This window comes from Phalacrocorax aristotelis, chromosome 6 (assembly GCF_949628215.1).
Source record: "Phalacrocorax aristotelis chromosome 6, bGulAri2.1, whole genome shotgun sequence".
Classification (NCBI taxonomy): Eukaryota; Metazoa; Chordata; class Aves; order Suliformes; family Phalacrocoracidae; genus Phalacrocorax; species Phalacrocorax aristotelis.
The window spans coordinates 36,017,650-36,038,860 of NC_134281.1; the positions used below are offsets into that span (position 1 = coordinate 36,017,650).

Here is a 21,211-nt window from a genome sequence, read left to right on the forward strand (position 1 = left end):
TCGTGTATATTATTGCACAACTATTGGTTGGTACAGTGTTTGGGAATAAAAAAATCCTTGACAAACCTAAATGAAAGGGCAGATACTGTTACTTAAATGGAGTAATCTATTATTACTCTAATAATAATGAGATCTATCTATCTCATTACAAAAGCATTTTCAAGGACATAAAAACTTCAGACCTGAACGGAAGTGTTTTACTAGGCTGCTAAATGTCTCAAATTTTCTGCAGATTATTCAATTTTAGATTTAACTTCATTGAAAACAAACAAACAAACCCCTCTGATCTCTGTAGGATTCTTAAGCTAGTTTTTAGCTTTCATTTTCTGTGATTCCATTTTCTTCCAAGGAAACAGAATAAGGTATAGACAGAATAAAAGTAGTGAGGTTTTAATTCCTCTTTGAGAGAGCCAGCCTTGAGCTGCCCTACAGGGTCTGACAGAATTCTTCAGAGAACATTGTTTTCCATGAAAAATCCTTTTACAAATGTCTTCATTCTTATTCATTACGTTGTGCTCTGGAAATCTAATTACAAGACCTTTCTTCTTTCCAAAATGTTTCACAGCTTTTTTTCCAAGATAATTTTTCTTTTTTAGTTTAGATTTAGCGGGACCATTTTCAATTGGCTTGACTTCTTATCCACCTACTGGGAAAAGTAAACAGGGAAATAGTCCTACTCCCTGGATTGTCAGGACCTCTTATTTGTTATTTCATGTGTGTGTGCAGTGTAAGTCAGTCTCATGTTAGGTGATGGTAGGTATCTCTGTTTGGTTTAGCAAATTCAGTTGGTCCTGTAAAATTGGAAAAGGGTGTTTGGATACCCCTGAGTTCATTGTAACACCAAGTTAAAATTGATTAGTTCTGGAATCAATTGATTAGTTCTGGAATCATCGTCAGGAAATGGTAATGGATACACATTTTGAGTTCTTTACAGTCTATTACACTCAAGACTGTCATTGCAGTAAGTGAAGCTGTGAGCATGAGAGTTGCATAAGGAGAAAGGGATCTTGCTCAGTCTAAACACTCCTGTAAATGGCTGGAAAGCAACATACATATATATAAAAAAGGGCAGAATATCTCATTCTTCATTCTGCTCAAATAACTTTATATTGCGCATCGTCATAGGTAGCAAGTTCAGCCAGGAAGTTCTTTATGATGGAAGAGGTATTAGAGGTATGATGTGGAAGAATATACACTCTGAGGCATTTACAAAAGTGAAGAAAAAAATTTCACATCATGTTTTTCCAGTTTCGTCTTTTTTTTTTCTTCTGGTAAGACACTGGCAGATGTGGTCGGTGCTGTATTAACTAACAGCATTGGCGTAACACGAAATAGTTATGTTTCACATAGATAGACATAATTTTTAGGAGTGTAAGAGCTCTGTGAATTCCTTCTTGTGCATTAATATAAACTTAGTAGATCTGTAAAGAAGAGAATCTGTGAAGAAGAGAATGATAAATGCAATGAATCTTAGCAATATTGAGTTCTTGGGTCAAGACAGAGCCCTTGCTGAAAATCATTGGTGTTTTTCCTTTCTACTGATAGGCATAATCTTCAAGCTCAACTGTCCGGAGAAAGTTCCCATCTCACTGGTTCTTCAGGATATTCATGCTGCTCAGAATACAAGCTGCTTTCCACTGGTTGTATTCTGGTCTACTAAATTTTTTTCTGAAAGTGAACAAGGTAGGACAGCTGCTATTCACATATTGATGCCACTGGATGTTGGGAGGAGTATGCAGTTTTATGGGGAGAGAGGATTTTATAGAGCACTGATGGAAGAACTACAAACTCATGAATATTTCAATATTATGGAATAAAAAGAATATTTCTCAGCTTTAAGATGAGATAAAATAAACTTTGAAATGCTAGACCTGAGATGTAGATGTTAAAGGTGATTTAGTAGGGACCCATAAAGGACCAGAATTACTCCACCGGAAGCTGGACATATATCTTCATGGAAGCTGGGATTTATGGTGATTATCTAAATACTGATTACTTGGAGAATGAAATTCCAAGTTTTTAAAAAACTGTTTCTTTTCTCTAGTGTAATTGTGTTATAGACCATCAATACAAAGAGAATTAAGTACAGAAATACCTTGGTGTTGATTTAGGAAAAAAATATATTAAAATATATTTTAAAGCCTGAGATTATATTTAATATATATTATTTAAAAGGTCTTCCCATTTCAAATGCTTTATCCTTGTCTTTCTACAGTATTTCAGGTAATCATAGACATAGATTTATAGCCTGTAGTAGTCTTACTGAGTCATGCATGCAATTATGAACAGATGTGTTGTTTGAATTGAAGCATAAAATACCAAGGGATAAAGTTGTTTTTGTGATGAATACACTTAGGGCTTGATTTTGCCGTCATGAACTTTTCAATTTCTTTTTGTTGTAGTTTTAAAATTCAGTGAAGAATAAGGACTCCAATAAAGTAGGAGTATAGAAAGAATGTGTATCATGTCTCAGAAAATTGCTATAATGGAAACACCTTATCCCCATTAGGGATCTGCTTTATCTCCCACTTTCTTACCCGCTTCCTCAGCTAGCAGATAATTTTTTTATTAGAGACAACTCCAAGTTCAGTGATAAGTCACTGTTCATATCTACATATATGAACAAGGGTGGCATCCTTCATGGGCAATGTGTGAGATAGGACATGTTTGCGATTCATGGGGATGAAAATGGGCTCGTGGACTTTGTGAAGTTATATTGTGGAGTGAATGCCTTACAGGGATGTAGTGCTATAGATATAATGCAAGTAAGTACACATATGCTGAAGTCCAGTTCCGTTTAGCAAAGTACTTTGGGTATATATTCAAATTCTCATTTCTTTCAGTGAGACATCATGCTTTGCAAATTAAGTAAACAAAGGCACACAGTGAGTAACGGTAAGGTGCGAAGTGTTTTCTCTGCCACTAGAAGGGAAAGCAATTAAATGCAAGCAGTTTTGCCTGTTTAGTGGAAAGGGCAAGGTAAGAGACAGAACAGGATCGAACCAGTTTACTCACCACTGCAAATCTATTATGCATTAATGACGTAAAGGCAATGGTCCCTGTAAAGATAGAGGCCCTATGAGAATTATTAGCAATGAAGACTAGCACTTTACCATACCGTGATAACAATGTAATTATTTTTGGGTGGCAACTGATGAGTTCTATGTGATTCTGCAACTTTCGTGTTCTAATTCTTTTTATTTGCCGTTCAGTTATGGGCAGGGACCAGCAAGGAATGCACTGTTGTTTACAATGCTCAATAATTTAATTTTATAGTGGTTCATCCTAATCTGAAGAAAGCAAGTTGCTCCCTTGTACTGAATAAGTTGTGAGAATTGTGTGAAAGAGACAGAAAAAAAATATGAGTTGGGCATTAACTCATTAAACTGCAACTAATAGGCATTTACGCAATGGTCCTTTTAAATATGAGTCATGCCCCATTTAAAACCTAACTGAAATTACAGCACATTTAATTAGGAAAGATAATTACCAATTTGTTCCTCCCTAAATAATTAAGTATATATTACAACATGTTTAAAATCTACCTTGACATTTAGAAGATAAATACAGCTTGTGTGCTATTGGCAAAAAACCCAAACAAAACACTAGAAGATATATTATCTTTTCCCACTTTTTACTATTAGAATGGAAAGGTGCTGTCAAAGAAGGGAGAATGAAATATATATAAAATTATTTTCCAACATCAGAAATTCCTAAAAATCTCAAGTTTAAAAAAAAGTAAGGGGGAAGTCAACAGTGTTATCTAAATGATATCACTTCACTGTTTTCAGGAAGTCCATGTTGATTTACAGTAACTAATGACTAACTAATTGCTTGTTTTGTTTCATTTGCAGTGTTTAAGTAGGCTGAAAAACTTTTAAAAGACTAGAAATAGAAAAGTTATCACACTTATTAAAGGAACTTCAGACATACAACTGAAAATAAAGACATTCCTACTTAAGTTTAAACGTGATAGGAGTGTAAACTTTTCTTTGTAGAGAATGGAAAATAACTAAATATTTGTTTAAACTTTCACTCTGCTATCACCATCATACCAAGTCAAGAGACAATCTTTAACCATTAAACTCTGAATACTTGACACTAGCAACTTTCACCAGGCCAGCGTGCTTCTGCTGTTTCAGGTGCAGATTCTTTCGTCGTGTAACATCACATGTCCCCAGGTTACGTCCAGTTATGAAATCCTGGCAGGTTTATCCGTATTCTCCAGCCTCTTACAATAGTTTCAGTAACAGACATCAAGAGGGCAAATTTGCTGCTAAGCTATATCCAGATAAATCAAGGGAATTGTGCCAGCAGAGAGCTTGGCCTGTGGGGATTCAGAAGTTTGCAGCCACCGGCTACAGAGGTCTTAAAAACCTTAGCAGTAGTTAAAAGCATGAGAATGAATCTGCCAAAGTTCATGGGAACAAGCCTGAGTAACAAAGTTGCTCTCCCCTCCCAACAATTAGGAAACAGATTCTCCTTGGTACTTACAACCTTTTAAAATTATTTGTGTTGTGTGTGGTAACAGTGACAAAGAAGGGAGGAGAAAGTCATTACTGGAAGTTACAACAAATAAGCCTTGAAGTTGGTTACTCTGAGATAACAAGGGATGAAAGTGATTTGCTGGTGGAAGGACAGAAACAGACTTTTTTGTTTCCCCTGGAATTTAAGAACTCAGCTGGCAGAAGAGATTGGTAAGAGAGTAGAGGCAAATGTAATGAAATCTCCCTATAAACATTTACAAAAGTCCAAAGGAAGGGACTTGAGGTTTGGAAAGGTAAGTACTTTGGTGATATTCAGTGATATAACCTGGGAAACAGAGAATTTAATACCTATTTTTCTGCTTATCACTTCCTACAGTGAATATAGAAACATTTTTTTCTACTTTAAGCAGAGTTGTCTTGTAAACAAGTTGTGGCATGAAAATGAAGTAAGGTGGAATATGTGGTGAATTAGATATGTGACTCGACTTTGTAATTTTCAGAAGCTTCAATAAAACTTCTGAAACCAGTCAAGACTGAAGAATTTGTGTTAAAATCTTTTGTGAGCTGGATGAATTCTTTAATTAAAGGCAAAGCTTTCTCATCCAGGCTGTGAAGGAGGTGCAAGACTGTACATGTGAAATAACTCCAGCAACTGCCTTCTCTCTTATTTAGCTGGAAATAGATACATAAAGGAAGGTGTTAAATATTTGGAGAAAACACTACAGTGAATGCTTGAACTATACCCTGAAGTTACACTGACATATTAAACATAAAAAGCCATTTGCAATTTGGTACTTGTTGAACGTAATAATTGAAAGTGGCAAGCTGAATGTTTCTGTGAAATGAATCAACATCTGACCCTACATGTGAGAAAAAGAGGGCACGATATGGAAAGAAAGAGGAAATGCAGTTCTAGAGTCAGTTTAAATAAAACCAATCCAGTCTAAAGGTTGAAAATTGCAAAGTCATGAAGATCCTTGTTGTACTATTTGTATGCATATAAACACTGTTAGGGCTAGTGAAATTAATCTGAAAATATTTGGTCCTAATGTTTCCAAGAAAATTAGGAAAAAATTAAAATAAGGAAAACTATAAGAATTAAATTGACATTAAAAACTCTTCAAAATAATTTTTCTATAATTGACGGAATTATTTTTTAAACACAGTTTTAGTGAAAAGTTAACATGTTTCTACTATGAGTTCTTTCTCAAATGCTCTGTGGCTAAAAGGAAATCAAAGATAATGTATCTTGCCTCCAGCTTTTATCTGAGTGTCTGGGAGCATGATATATTTTCTAGAAACCTGACATTAGCTTAATTTAACAGCCAGGACAGAAGGTGGGATGACGATACCATGTAGCACTAAGGTGGGTCCCCTTGCTTGGTCAGAGTGCCTCTTCCTCCACTTAGCACCTCTCCAGTCCTGAGCCTCATTGCTATGGACTTATCTGGCCACCACTAGAGCATGGCTGAACCAGCTTCTGGCCCTTCTCCTGCTCTGCTCACCTTGTTCAAGAGCTGTGGGACTGCGTCCCCATGTCCTCGGCGGGGGCACAGCCCTGCCTGCCTTGCTGTCACCCTTGGCTCCTGGCTCTCCCTCCCGCGCAGGGCAGCACCAGTCTGACCTGCACCCCAACACAGATGCTGCTAAGAGAAATGAAAATCCATGGGATTAGTACTAGCTAGGGACAAAATTACCTTGGGAATACAGCTAGCGCTTTTAGCTGTATTTTAAAAAGGTACAGCCTTCAAAACAATAAATGTTTCATCGATGTCTGTCTTGAGCAGCTTAACTGAAATGGTGCTAAATCAGGGTAAGCACTCAGAACCAAAAGCATGAGAGTCATTCTACCCACTTCTGGTATCTCTTGAAAGTTTCAGAGTAAAAGGGGAGAAAAGGGGTGAATTGGTTTTAATTTCATTTGCAAGAGTCCTTGCAACTATCTTGTAAAAATATAATAGCCCAGGCACTAGAATAGGAGTTCAGAGACCTGAATTTTAATTCTATTACTGTCCTCCTCTGTGATCTGTGGCTCATTTTATCTATCTAGACCTCGCTGGCATGGCCTTGACCATGCACCTGTTTTAACATATATGAGTGTATCTGTATGTCTCTGCGAGGCTACCCTAACTTGCAGTTTGGAAATACTCTGGCTCTCCTGTAAGGTCCAGCAAGGACTTCTTTTGGCCAAAGTTGGTGTTTTCTAGGAAAGAAATACAACTTGTTCACTTTACAGAAGGTTTTGTTTTTAAGGTTTTTTTAAATTTGCATGAGAAATGCCAACACTAGGAAGGTCATTCACTTTAGATAGATCTCCTAATTTTAAACAGGCTTTAAATATTAAATTATTATTTGTATATTTAGTAGCTCTTCCTGACCAGCATCTAAAGTAATTGTGTTAGTGAGAAAATGAATTTGCAGTTGTTTAATGTATTCAGCAGCAAAATTAATACAACGGCAGTTGTCAGATAATTTGAACATGGAATTTATAGGAGTAATTTTAATTTACATCAAGCACTGTAGGCAATTTTTACACATCAATTTGCATTTCACTGATTATACTCAGCTGAGGCAAAATGGCGGCTTTTAAAAAGTTGCTTGTATTTCAAGATGGTGTTTAATGCAGCATTGCAGGGACTGGAGAAAAAAGATGTTTTCTGATGCATTTTAAAACTAAAGTTTTCAAGAAAAAGAACAGTTTAACAGTGCTTCATTCATTTCAACTGGAAATATAATTAATTCTGTTTGTATCCCATAGTCTATGAACTACCATGATCTTTATTTTGCATTTTTAAACTGCTGCTTACTTTGTTAATTGCAAATTGGAATGAAGTGTTTTATCTAAAATACAACAAAAATGGTCTGTGGTGTTCGACTTCACATTTAAAATGTAACATTTTAGTGCTGAATAAATTAATATTCGAAAATTATGGCTGGATGGAAACAAAGAAAGCAAAAATACTGAGAGCTCGTTAGAAAAAAACCCCTCAGATAAACTATTTCTAAAAAGTTTTACTATTACACAACATGATAACATAGAGAATTATAGGTTGAGTTGGTGTAAAGTGATGTGCTTTCACTTAAGATAGTGTTACTGGTGAGGATCCCAGTATCGTACTGTTACCAATATCCTAAAAAGTGTCTCCTCATTGCAAGCACAGGTGTCTATGCAAATACGGTAGGCATACACACTGGAAAAAACTGTGAATATTTTATTGACATTTTGAAGATTATGATATTGGAAAAATTCCAAGTTACGTATTTCCAGTTAGCTCTCAGAATACATACAGTTGACCTTTTCGTTAAAAAGAAGGTTCTGGACTATATTACTGAAGTATTTAATGCACGTCTTACAAAGGAGGCCTATGTTGTAGCATAGGATGACTTGATACTCTACATTTCCTTTTTACTTTGAAGTCCAAACCACCATAATACTTTAGGGGATTGCATTTGACAGATTTAGCTCAGCCTTTAGCCCCTCCTAATCAATCTGGGGCTCTTGTCAGACTGCCCTGTAGAGATAAACCAGTATGAAGGCAGAATAGCTTGTCCCACTCTAGGACGTACATCCTTCCATGACAGCCTTGAGATTTTGCCACAGCGGTGGTAAGGGGAGCACCAATCAGAAAATCTCATTTGAACTTAGTGGATTTTGTCTCAAGATCACAGTGCAGCACACATTCCACAGGTCCATGTATTTCTCTTTGTGTAGGTTGTAGCAAAGCAAGGTACTTTCTGTATTATTAATGCTTCTTTCCCAGCATGCCAACAACTGAACATGAATTTAGGTACAGCACTTTTCAAGTTTTATTTTAGTGGCCATAACTGTGTTTCATTTTACCCGAGTTATGTTTACCCTAGCACCTCTAATTAAAATGCACTGCTGAGAATGTCCCTTATTCATATTATCCAGACCCAGCTAGAGACAGTTAGACATAAAAGTCCTGGATACTCATTCATTTAGAAACATTATATTTCTATCAATTTTTCAGAGTCATAGTGAAAGCAAATGCCCAAGGACATACAACAGTTTCAAGACAGACTAATAAAAGCATTACTTTCCAGTATCCTGTGAAACAGCTTTTACCGTCTCCAAAGTTGTATGTGCTTGATTTGTCTATGTGAAGCAGCAATAGCTTTCTTGTTCTGATTTGCCACTACTCCATTCTACTGATTCGCTGTGGAAAAGCTTTAGTAAAACCAGAATCAGTTCTGGTTATATCCTCAGTTCTCCACAGAAGATTATGTCATTATAGAAACACCGCCTTTTAGTTTTTTAACTCTATTCACAAACACTTTTAATTTCTTTATACGTTTTGTAAAAGCACAGTTTGTTACGTTTTGTGTCACAGGGCTCTCCAGGTAAGCAGTAACAAAAACTGACTCCTTTATACCTAATAACCTTTTTCATCTAATTTTCTATCTTGGCCTAAGAGGGTAAAAGAAGTCCAGCAATAAAACCAGTCCAATAATGTTCGGGTACCTAAATACTGTTACTCAGTCATTTATCATTCTCTCCTTGTTTATAGTCCCTTAGTCAGTCTTCAGTCTGTGCTCATGAACAAATCAATCTGAATGATTTCTTTTAAGGGAGATTATTTGACACATACTTTGATTTACTGAAGTCCGCTGCACTGTATATCATTCAAACCTACTCTATTCCTTTCATCCACTTAGAGAATTATTTTGGGAATGTGTGATGTAGTTTTCATGGCAATGTTTGCTTTTTTGGAATTCCGTGTTATATAGTATATACCTCTAATACTAGTATTGTATACACAGTTTAGGGACTGACTAATTTCTTAAGCCCAGTGTTCAATTTAGAAAGAACAGCTAGCGCTATGAAATATTGTAATTTTGTTTTAATTTTGTATTTGTTTTGAACTTAAAGATTTTAAGTATTTTTCCTATTAAATTAAGGTGGTATTATTATTATTATTATTATTATTATTATTATTTAGTGTTTTTCTGAGGAAGAAATGTTAAGTACAGAATTTTCAAGCAAAAAAAATTTTGTGTTTCAGAAGCATATGCGGCTGTGTGGTTTGAACACAGCATGTTCTAAAGAAATGTACAGTTGGATTATCTACAGCTCAATCTACACTGAAGTGGGGAAACCCTGAGCTTGTATACCTGAAATAACTTCCTGGCAAGAAAGGTAAATGAAAAGAAGTCAACATATATCTAAATATTTTATGGTCTGTAGAGCTTCAGGACTTTTATGTTCTCAAAGTTAGCAGTACTAAATATATGTGTGGGAAGCTCTTCCACTTCTACCCCAGTACTTTCAGCTTTCTCCTCATTTCCCAAAACTTTTCCTCAGTCCCTCAGATCCTATTTTTAACCTCAGCTCTTCTTCAGTTTGAACCTCCGTCCCAGCCTTTCTATCTTGGATTCAGACTCATTCAGATGATTCTCCTATCGTTTGCACTGAAGACTCTGCTCTCAAGTAAAACTCACTCAGATGCCAGTCTCAGATCCTCACTGCATCTAGAGCCTTCTTCTTCACATGATCTTGACAAGGAGATCAATAGCTCTTTACACTTCATTGTATTTCCTTCTGCCGAGTGAATATACATGTTGCCTCCAGGATTGCAGTTCATACCTTTGGAGTTTATAGGAAATGTTATTTCCAGCTTCCTTTGGGGGAAATGTGCTAAAGGAAACATGGTTACCATGAGAAAACAGGGTTAATTTGTCTGGAGGGTTGCATTTGTCATGTAAGCCCAGATTGTCGGCTGATTCTCTGGTACAGGGCATTGTGGCCTTATTTTAAAATAGTTGTAACTTCTATTATGTTTTGCACTTCTTCCTGAAAGAGGTATCCGTTATTTCTCTTCTTTTCCTTTATTTCCTTTCATGGTTCTTTCCTGCTGTTTGTTGTCAAATGCCATCCCGTGTACACAATATGTACAAGATGATTAATTGATTTTTTTCTGTTAGATAAATACTACAGCTCACTTAGTCAGTAAAACAATTTCTGAATAAAATACGGTATTTTGGGGATGTACAGAGTTTACTATTTTTACAGAAGAAAGTAGATTCTGGTAGAGGAAGGGTCAAACTTTCCAAATATGCTCTGATGATGCTTAACTTTCTTTTAGAGTATTTTACTGCTTTAGTAAACCATTAAAATATGAGAGACTTTATTACCAGAAAAATAAACAGCACATAAATGTTCTCCAAAGTTTATCAGCTATAAGCTAATTCCAGTAACAGGAGACTGTTTTCTGGTGTATAGCAGCTGGTGATTGGCTTCTAGCAGTACATGATGAAGAAGAAACAGATATTGGTATTTTACACCTTGGTCCTGTGTTCATGTGCTTGTTTTGTTTAATCAGTATCAGTATCTCAGTTCACAAAACAGTTGCAAAATGAATAAAAATTTTACTCAGTTTTACAAGACTAATGATCATTACAATTTCATGGGTCAGATGACTAACGAGGTTGCATGTTTTTATCTTTATTTGTATTCATAATGTTTTTCTTACAACAATAGGAACAGCATATAAAATAACAGCACGTCAAAAAGCCGGTTCTTGAAATATATAATATGGTAAAAACTGATGCTGTTCAATCTTTCTACATTGACCAAAACTTATGTGTATAGGTTTGGGGCAGTGTATTGGTAGAGACATGCGTTTATGCCTTTATTTGTTTAGTTCTGTGTCCATTTACATTAATTTTCTAGCAGTTTTAACATGATAAACAATAATATTTTAAAGAGACACCTGAGGTAAGTCTCTAGGATTTTTTTTCTTGTAGAACTGCACTGCTCTGCGTATTTAGGATTAGATTTACCATTAAGTTAACACAGTGGGAGACATTATAATCTCTACTTAAGATGATGATTTGAAAAGCTTCACTATAAAAAGGAAACCCAGCAACCTAGTCTGGCTGTGATGGTAACATTTTTGCAGTAACTAAGCGAAATTGCTTTCAGTAATTCAGGTTAAATCCCTGCTTTAGATATTTCTTCAAAATTGGGTTACATACAGGAGCTGCAAAATCAGCAACCATGCTCCACATCTCTTGATGATATAAATTAATTAAACTTAAGCTAGTTTTCACCAGAAAAAAATTTCTAGCACATATGATTAAAATGTAGATCTGTTTACTGTTACTTTTGAGGCCCTTGCAGCATTTTCCTTTTGCAAATGAATGTTCTATGTTTCTCTACCACCAAATTAAGAAATTTAGATACAGCAATTGGACCTAAACAAATACTGAGTAAGTGAATTCTTCCTACAGTTACCAGAATGCAGTGTTTATCGTCCATGGGCAGTTAATTTTAACTCCGATCCCTCCTAGGGATCAGCTCTAGTTATTGCAGCAACATGGGCAGCTGTTATGTCAGCAGGTTTGGGTCCCCAGGGCAGTTGCATGTACTTTATTTGGTATGGACTATGGCCCAGAGGAGACATAGTTACGTGCTCAGCACCCAAACTCACAAGTCTCTATTCTGAAGAATTTTTTTGCTCACTTATTCAAGGGTCTTCAGCAATCAAACCTAACTAACAAAGCACAGTATTACATCTGTAATATATTTTGAAGCATTGGAAAAGTTGGGAAAAATAATGATATATTACAAAGTAAATAAGCCTGACTTCAGTCTTCATTTGACTCTGATTACTTCAAACCTGAATGTAGCCTGCAAATATGAAGAGTTATTAGTATGTTCAGTGTTGCTTCTATGTAGTGCACAGGCCTTTGGGTAGAACATGCCTGTCTGTGTGGAATGTCGTTATGCTGCACATCATCTGTACGCCTTGACTAACTTAGCTCTTGAAACAGGGTATAGAATTGAATAGTAGTTTGAGAGTTATATACACAAACATGCCTCAGGTGTGCTACATTACAGCATTATTATACCTTTTCATTAGATATGTGTAGTTCTTGGGAACTTAAACCAGAACAGAATAAACAAAATGCCTGTAGTTTTCATACTGCCTTGTGAGTATGGGATAGGTGTATGGAGCATGGAGTGTGTACATTGGAAAAGCTTTTCTGTAATTTTAAGAATGGCCATGAAGAAAAAGAAACGTAATATTTTAGATATTTCAAATGCCAAGATTACCTCAATGTGTCTGGCAGCTCTTCCTGAACCTGAGAAGAACACATTTAGCCGCATACATGAATACTAACCAACTAGGCTTCTCTTTAGCTACGTGGTCTCTACTCAGTTCTACCGTTCAGCTTTTCCAAGCAGCTCTTCCCTAAATATCAATTTTAAAATCCGACAGTTAAAGCCAGTTGCAACCATAAAGAAGACATTTTGCAAATCGTTTCACCAGCAATTTCCCATCCATGTGATTGCAAGATGTGCTGGCATTTTTAAAGCTTTTTATATCATAATCATCTTCTTGCTAAGGAAGGACTATGTCTTTGTCCATCTACTTCTCTAAGCTGAATATGCTCCTGTGTGAGTCATGCCCAACTAAAGAGACAGTCCAGGAGAGGAGTGGCGACTGCATTCCACTTTATCTCCTAGGGAGAAGTCATCCTGCTGGTCTCCGGAAAATCAAATAATCTCCTATATTTTCTCATTACCATTGACTAGCATGTCTGAAAGGCAGCGACAAGCATTTGCTCACACCCAGTCCTCTTTTTATATCTTTTTTTTTTTCAAATATTAGCAAGTTTTCTTAAATAGTAAGTGTTCAAACCTTGTACTGCAGTTGAACTCAAGTAGAGTGAACGGGAGAATGGAAGCATGTGTATTTGTTTATTTAACTCTGGTTTACTTGTTCTTATGGCTAAATTAACGTTCTTTATGATCATCTTTAGTTTTCATCATAATGTTGGTCCATAACAACATAAAGATGCTAATTCCCACTAAAATACCCTATGTCCATACTTTCTGTTCACTGCAGGGGCATATTTTGCAGTTGTATCTCTGAGTAGTGGTATTTCTGTTTGATAGCCTTTAAAAAATTATATTTTGTATCCTATGCCTTTGTACAAGTTTTTTAACCTCTCTGGGAATTACACTTTCAGCACAAGAATACATAAGTGACTAATGTTAAAATTCAAAATTTTGTGTACCTAGTACAGAATTGTAAATTGATTGCCTCATAATTATTTCTGAGTACTACCTTTCTGCCTTCTAGTGCCCTGTGGAAAAGCTGGATGTACAATAGCAGACCTGCATCTGAATGAAATTCAAGAAATGAGCCATGTAAGTTTTCATACCATATCATCAGCCTGGGATATGCTTATTTTTCTTGAACGCTTTCATTAGAGTTCTTTTCAGATACAAAATACGTGAAATGCTTTTGTGTCTTGCATTTCTGTGATATTTTCAGATGACCTGTCTATTCTGTATGTTTCCAGAAGAAATCCCACTTCTACTTCTCAAAATCCCTCAATTCCCATTCCTCTTTATTGGCAGGAAGTTGTGGATTTTGAATACATTTTCATAAGTTACAAACTCACTGGCAACAGACAACTGCAGTCTGATTTAAAGGAATGACTCCTACTGCATCATGAAGTGAGGACAGAAAACCCAGAAAAAGATAGTGACATGTCATAGAATATAAGAAACAGCAAGGCAGCTCATTGCAACAACAGACGTACAACCTGGAGTGAATACGAGGTCCAGATGAGAATTGCCACTTAGGACCTCAATTTCAGGAAACAAATCATATATGACTAAGATGTTGTCATGAAAGGTTATTTCTTGCCCTTTCATCAAACTTTTTATTGTGTTTTCAATTGATTGCCTCAAATGCAAGCAACAACAATACTGCACCAGGCAAAATTCCTGGACACATATTTAAATAGCATGTAAATAGGTGTGTGAGTCAAGGTGCAGCTTAACCTATCAGCTCAGCACATTAAAAAGTAATGGTTATTTTTCCGTACTTAGGACTTTCATTACTGCAACTGGAGCTTTCTCTTTTCACAAAGGGACTATCAGATAGTAATAGAGGCAATACCCAGTTTATCTGCTCTTTTGTTTTCTCCATGCCTCTTTTCTTCCTTTACATGTAACATTGCACTTACAGATTTAACATGAAGTTCGAAAGCTCAGTGGAAGTAGGGCCTTCGCTTACAGTAGACCTTCTCTAAGTCAAGCCCTCTTGCTTTTTTTTAAAAAAAAAATAATTATGGGAGGCTTTACTCTTCTGCAATGAGCTAGAATAACAAACCAGTTCTCAGTTTTCCTAAGTCCCTTTCTATGATTACTGCTGTTTCTATTTTGCTTCTTTTCATCTTGACCTTACAAGTTTTACTTGCTCTGGTTTGTATTGTCTTATTTCTTTTTCTTTCTCACTCCTTTCTTCATAGCAAAGGTTCAAATAGTGATCAGTGATGATTTGCATCCCTTTTACACTGTGAATCATCTTAATTCTCACAGCAGGAAAACTGATGGGAGGGGGAAGAAAATTAACTAGCTTTAAGGACAAGTTTCATTTAAATGCCAGTGAGGTTTTTCTCCATGAGGTAAAGGAAATTACTCCATTCTAGCATAGTAAGCTACTGTGCATGTGTGAGGTGCCATGCTATTACTTACAAGAAGCTGCATGGGCTGCCCAAACTGTTAATGACTCAGTTATGAATCCTTTGTTCACACCAGTGAGCAGTTAGTGATAACAGTAGGGTCACTGGAGTGAAAGCAACTGTTCAAATACGTCAGTAAAAGATATGCAGTAAATTGTCATAGCAATAATGCAGGGTTATTGCAATAGTTTAATATTGAACATTTCAGTGGGAAACTTTGAAACTATATATATATATTTATCAGCTAATAATTATATGTTTCTTATTTTAATTCCATGTTGGGATATGCAACCTGAACAGAGGATTCAGCTAAACACAAAGGTTCACTCTGACATATTTAAAAAAAGATTTTCAGTGTTGCATGCAATCTTTCCATGGTCGTATTGCATTCTTATACGCAACATATATAACTCTGCTCATGTGAAAGTGGGAGACTTAACAAGAAGGAGATGTGAAGGTGGGAAAAGGGAAAAGAAGGAATGAGGAGAAGCAGCAGAGGAAGGGAAGGATGGTATGCTGAATTATTTTCAGTATGAACCTAAGAATTTTTGGAGGTTTGCTTAGTGGAAAGTAAAAGAGAAAAAAATAAAGGCACAAAACATAGCCTATAATGTGTACAAACATATATATGTATGTGAGTGAGTCGAAGGACAATAGCAGAGAAAGTGGACTCACATATGCTTAGTTTCAAGCTTCTATTCTTTCTGGGTCTTTCCCCCCACTATATATTCTCTGCAAAATCATTCAGCAGCATAGCTTTGCTGAGCAGCTCATAATTTAGAAGACAAACCTGGAACACCTCCAGTATATCTGCCACTCTAATTTATACCTATGAGGATTAAGATGTCCAGAAAAGCCATGAAAATGACTAAGTATATTCCCACTTGATCAATTACATCGTCTCATAAGAAAACGTAGGGGTAATATCTACACATATATATTTAATAGATGTCATATACAACCTGGGAAATACGCATCAGCAGTGCGTATATTAATTTAATAAGTCAGTTAATGTTTTCATGAAAAGTAACTCTCAAAATTATTCTTTAAAATGTTATGTCAGGCAAAGCAATAAGCACAAGGTAATTCACTGGTGGGTCAGACCCTGACTTTTTGATATAGCTGAGGTTTCTGTAGACCATGTCACTTGTCAATTCTTTGACTGAAGGTAAGCTGAGGGGAAAGAATCTAGTGAAAAGAGAGAGCTGGATCCTTTGGTAAAGTCAGTTGGAGTAGATTCATTGACTTCACTGCAGTGGCAATAATTTATATAGGTGAAGATGTGGTCTGGAATCTGCTGCAAAACATTTTTTTGTTTTCATACAATTTTCATTTATCATAATCTTTTTTCTCTCACTTTTAAATTTTTTTTTTTACTTCCCCTCTGCTACTTGGAGGAAAAAGTTTTGTGGTTTTTTAAAGTTTCTATTTTTTAAATATCATATCTAAGGAAATTAAATGATTGTGTTTTAAACTAAGCTGAGATTGTGGCTATGTTTATCCTTTTGCTTTGTCTTCTTCTTCCACTCTTTAAGAAAGAGGAAAAAACCTTAAAATTGTACTTTATCCATAGCACCAGAAGTATTAAATCCTTTGGTAGCTACTGCCTCCTGCCATATGCCAATGAGAGCTGCATAATTCATGTGTAGCAAGTTATTCAGCCAAGAAAAATGTAGGCTGCAGAAGAAAAAGTGAAAATATTTTTTTTACTGTTTTATATAAGTTGATATTATTGCACTGGAGCTAAACTGCCTCCAATTCCAATTTAGCAGACTAAAAAATGACAATAAAAGTTGTAGATTTCAGTAGTCAGATTTAACCTTTTCGTTATGTTTTGAGTCAATGCTAAATATGAGGGCTGCTAATAATGTAATGCTTATACATCATGTTTCCCTATGCTTTTGAGATACTAACTTGTAGTTACAGAAAGCTGACGTATTCAAGATAACTTTTTGCACTTTAGGGCTTATTGTCTTCTCTGTCTAGAATGCCAGGAGACACACAGTGGTGTAACTCTGTTAAGGATCCCTTAGTGTCAAGAAATGTTATCTGAGCAATGGAAAAGAGACATTATTATTCCAGCCTCCTGCATAGTGGGAAATACTATAACAGAAAGCTATAGAACAGAACTAGTCAGGTAAGTTTCTAATTTCAAATGTGTCCCCACACCCATGTGAAGACTACAGTTACCTGAAATGAGGCAGATCCAGAACTAACAAATGCAGAGTATTCATTCTTTTTGTATAAATTATTTTCTCTCCGTAACCTTAATACCATCAGTCTTTATTTCTGGCATGAACAGTAGTCAGTGGTAAAACTGAGGGGACATAAAATTTGAGTGAAATGTAGTAAATTTGAAAGCCAGACACAGAACCACCAGCTAGGAAGAGATCTCCAGAGGTCACCTCATCCAACCTCCCACTCAAAGCAAAGCTAATTAGAATGAGGTGACTCAGTGCCTTGTCTAGTAAAATTTTGAGTATCTCCAAGGGTAGAGATTCACCAACCTCTTTGGGTGACCTGTTCCAGTTTTGAACACCCATATATTAAAAAAAAAAAAAAAAAAGAGTTTCTGTATTGAGTGAGAATTTCCCATGTGTACCAACTTGTGTTCATTTTCTCTTGCCTTTCCATTGTGAGAAGCTTCTCTGTGCATGTCTGAGAAGTCTGGCTCCGTCTTCTCTGTACCCTGCCATTACGTAGCTGTAGAGAGTGATAGGGTCCCCTTGAAGTCTTCTCTCTTTGCAACTGAACAAATGCAGTTCTCTCAGCCTTTCATCATATGTCCCATTTTCCAGCTCCTGACCATGTTTGCATTTGCCATATCTCAAAGCTAGGACAAGATCAAGGTAAGAATCATGTGTTGCTGGATTCTAATTACCCTTAATCCATGTTCTGGTTTTGGCTGGGATAGAGTTAATTTTCTTCAGAGTAGCTGTGTTTTGGGTTTGTGCTGAACATAGTGTTGATAACACAGGGATGTTTGCATTACTACTGAGCAGGGCTTACACAGAATCAAGGCCTTTTCTGCCTCTAACTCCACCTCACCAGTGAGCAGGCTGGGATGCACAAGAAGCTTGGAGGGAGCACAGCTGGGACAGCTGACCCCAGCTGACCCAAGGACTATTCCATAAGTGAGAGAAGACCTTTCCCTCATAAACGTATTTAAGATGCCATGCCAAACTTCTCCTATGGACACAGCTGAAGAGACGTCTAATGGTATGGCTAAAGGATGATCAATCCCAACATTTAACAAATATTAATGCATGTAAAATGAAATGGGATTTTAAATTAATTTGCTACTTCTCAGGCAGAACCTTGCCAAAGTTTGAGGTTTTTTTTCAATGGTTTTTTAACAGTCGGCAAAAAAAGACTACAGGACCAGATGCTTTTCTAAAGCTGACTCATTCAGTAGCAATCTCTGATATGAAAGAGGTGTTTTGCCATGGTCTATTGGACAGAATGAAGAACAATGCCCTCGCCAATGTCATTGTTCATTGATGTATTCAGTGATTTCTAGTTTTTGATCGGGAATGTGTTCAATCATGTAGTCGGCACTGTTTCATCTCTCAGAATGAGCTGTTGAAGTGGAGGTTTTCCATTTAGCTAGATTCAAGAGCAAGTCTCAGGAGCTTTCAAAGAGTGATTAAAGTTGGTAAAAAAAATATCTGTGTACTGGAGAGTGATCTTTCTGCCCTTTTATGAAGTATTAGAAGAATAGTCTATGAAGTGGACAAACTGATATGAAAATTGTACTGTGGTTCCTAGAATACACATACTGAAACCCCTAAAATGCTGTAGGAAAAACTGATGTTCTGGAATTACTAGTCTAATTTTATAGACAGTCAGAGATATGCACTAATTAGGTAAATCTTCAAAAGTTTAAAATTTCCATCGACCAAAACCTTGTGAATGACTATTATCACATTTTTGGAAATGTGTGTCGGATGAATTTTCATGCATCTTTATTTTGCACATGCTAATAGCAAGACAGTTCATCATTAAAGAAAACATAAAAATATCAAGTCAAACCTACCTTCTTTGCCTTCAATTCCAGGGGTTTATTTGTCTTTCCAAATATATGTGCTAACTTCTTTGTGGAGCCAGTCATAAAAGAAATGGTACTTTGTGTTTAATTACATAATTATATATAAATGATAAATTTATATGTAGAAACTCAACATTCACACTTTTTGTATACATGCGTTACATCTACGTTTAAGTTGTCATTCAAATGTCCTATTGGACAGCTCATAAACATACTGTTATTCATACTTGTTTTCTGTGATTGCTGCTAGAAGAATTAGCTTTTGTAAATGAGTATGTCTGAAGAGAAAAAGTAGAAGTATAGCATGGATATAAAAAAAAAAGAACTAGATTTTTGATCTTCTTAAAAGATTTGGTCTGGATTCATTGTGAAGAATTAGTGAAGACTGCTGCAGCTTCTTTTATCTTATGTGGTATTCTCATCCCTAGCTAATGGCACAGTCATCTGGACACTCTGAGTGGTAATTTAGATGAAAAGGATCTTAGAAATAATCATTAATTAAAACAAACTGTTTTTTTTTCCTTTGGTTAGTTTTGTACTACATTGAAATAAAAGGTTACTGAGCTGATAGTGCTATGTGTACTCAACTGCGCTTAACTGACATGACGGAAGGATTATGAGAAGAAAAATACGAATTTTATTCCTAAAATGACCTCCAACATTTAAGATTTTCTGAGGGAACAGGAGAAGGGGAGGGAGGTGTTTATGACTCATTCACCTTGTTCCTCCTTCACCCAAGTTTCATGCTTGTATTTCTAAATATGGAAAAAGAAAAGTCTTTCTTCATTTGCAACCTGTGAACATTTTATTTGCAGTATATGAGGTATATGATGCCTGGAAATTATACACATCCGTGTACTACTGGATTCTGCACACAGTTGCAGTAACTGCAGACTGTATGTTGGGCTAATTGTGCTGCTGCTAACACGTCTATGCCACCATCTGCAACTTAGCTTTTTTTTGGATTGAAGGCCTCTTTTCCGTTTGAAGTAATTAAACCCAGCAGATAATACAATACCAAAGTACTCCTCCTAACCTCTAAATGACTCTTCTGTATTAGTTCTGTAAAAAATTCATGTGAAAATTGAAGGTAGAGTTAATAGAATTAGAGTGCACTATCCCTCACAACCTGGATAGCGAACAGAGAGAGTTTCAGCCTTCAGGAGTGCTTATATCTGTTCACATATTTCATTTATTTAAAATATTAAGCAAAAAACTTGGGGCAGTACCAGGGCTTTCATCCACTTAAATTTCTTCCTCTTGTGTCCCCAGAAATTTCCCTGACAAACCAGCAACACAAAATGGCTCTCTCTTCCACAGATATCCTGAGGGCATATTTGGAGGTGGCTATGCTGCCTGACTGGGAGACAGTGATAGCTGGCTCAGAAATAAGGTGTTATAGCCTTCCAGCCAAGAGAAGCTGCCACAGCAATGATGATGCTTTGAATAGAATTTATGCCCTATTGTGTATTTATTCACTGTCATTGCTAAGCACTGTAAGCAAGCTAGGAAAACTCCCATCAGCCATAGCATCTGGTAAGCTTTAAAGCATAACTTCAAAATTAGACTCTATGTTTGCAAATCCAGTGCCATGCAAAAAGTACCATCTGGCCTAGATCTGTTTGAGAGTAAATCGGTATATTTTGTGAAACTGAGGAGAGACAGACCAAAAAAACCACAAGGCATTTGCATCGAGAATTAACAGTAGTTGACATAGACACAAGAATCAACCATTTCTGTGCAATAAGATAGTGCAAAACAATGCACTTGGTTACAATATGACTCCAGAATAATCTCAGCAAGAGGGAAGAAGAGGAATCCCTATTGGGCTTTTCTAAACTTTTAACAAGGTATAAGCATGTTTGAAAAGAAGATGGATTTCTATAGGGCATAATAAAATGAGATGTGGGTCCTAAAGTATCCTAAAAACACATGATCAAACTATGTACTAGAGCAAATAAAGAGAGAATGTTTCTGAAAATAAATGGCCTCAGCTTACCTTCTGTAACACCTGCAAGCTGGATCAATTGCCTTGTGGTGGGAAAAGAGTTTTCAGTCAGCACAAAAGTCATCTCTGATCCAAAAGCAGCCAGCAGTATCAAAAAGATGTCACAGTTGGTCAGTGATTGGCTCATGGTGATAGGAACAGCTTCTGGAATATCCAAGGGGTAAT

At 36.3% G+C, this 21,211-nt stretch overlaps 1 long non-coding RNA gene across 1 annotated transcript; it reads left to right on the forward strand.

Moving 5' to 3' along the window:
- Positions 1-9,541: 9,541 nt before the first annotated feature.
- Positions 9,542-17,842, forward strand: LOC142058358 (uncharacterized). The gene is made up of 4 exons (XR_012660932.1): positions 9,542-9,645; positions 13,598-13,665; positions 16,977-17,127; positions 17,789-17,842. It is a non-coding gene; the product is annotated as an uncharacterized LOC142058358 (long non-coding RNA).
- Positions 17,843-21,211: the final 3,369 nt, after the last annotated feature.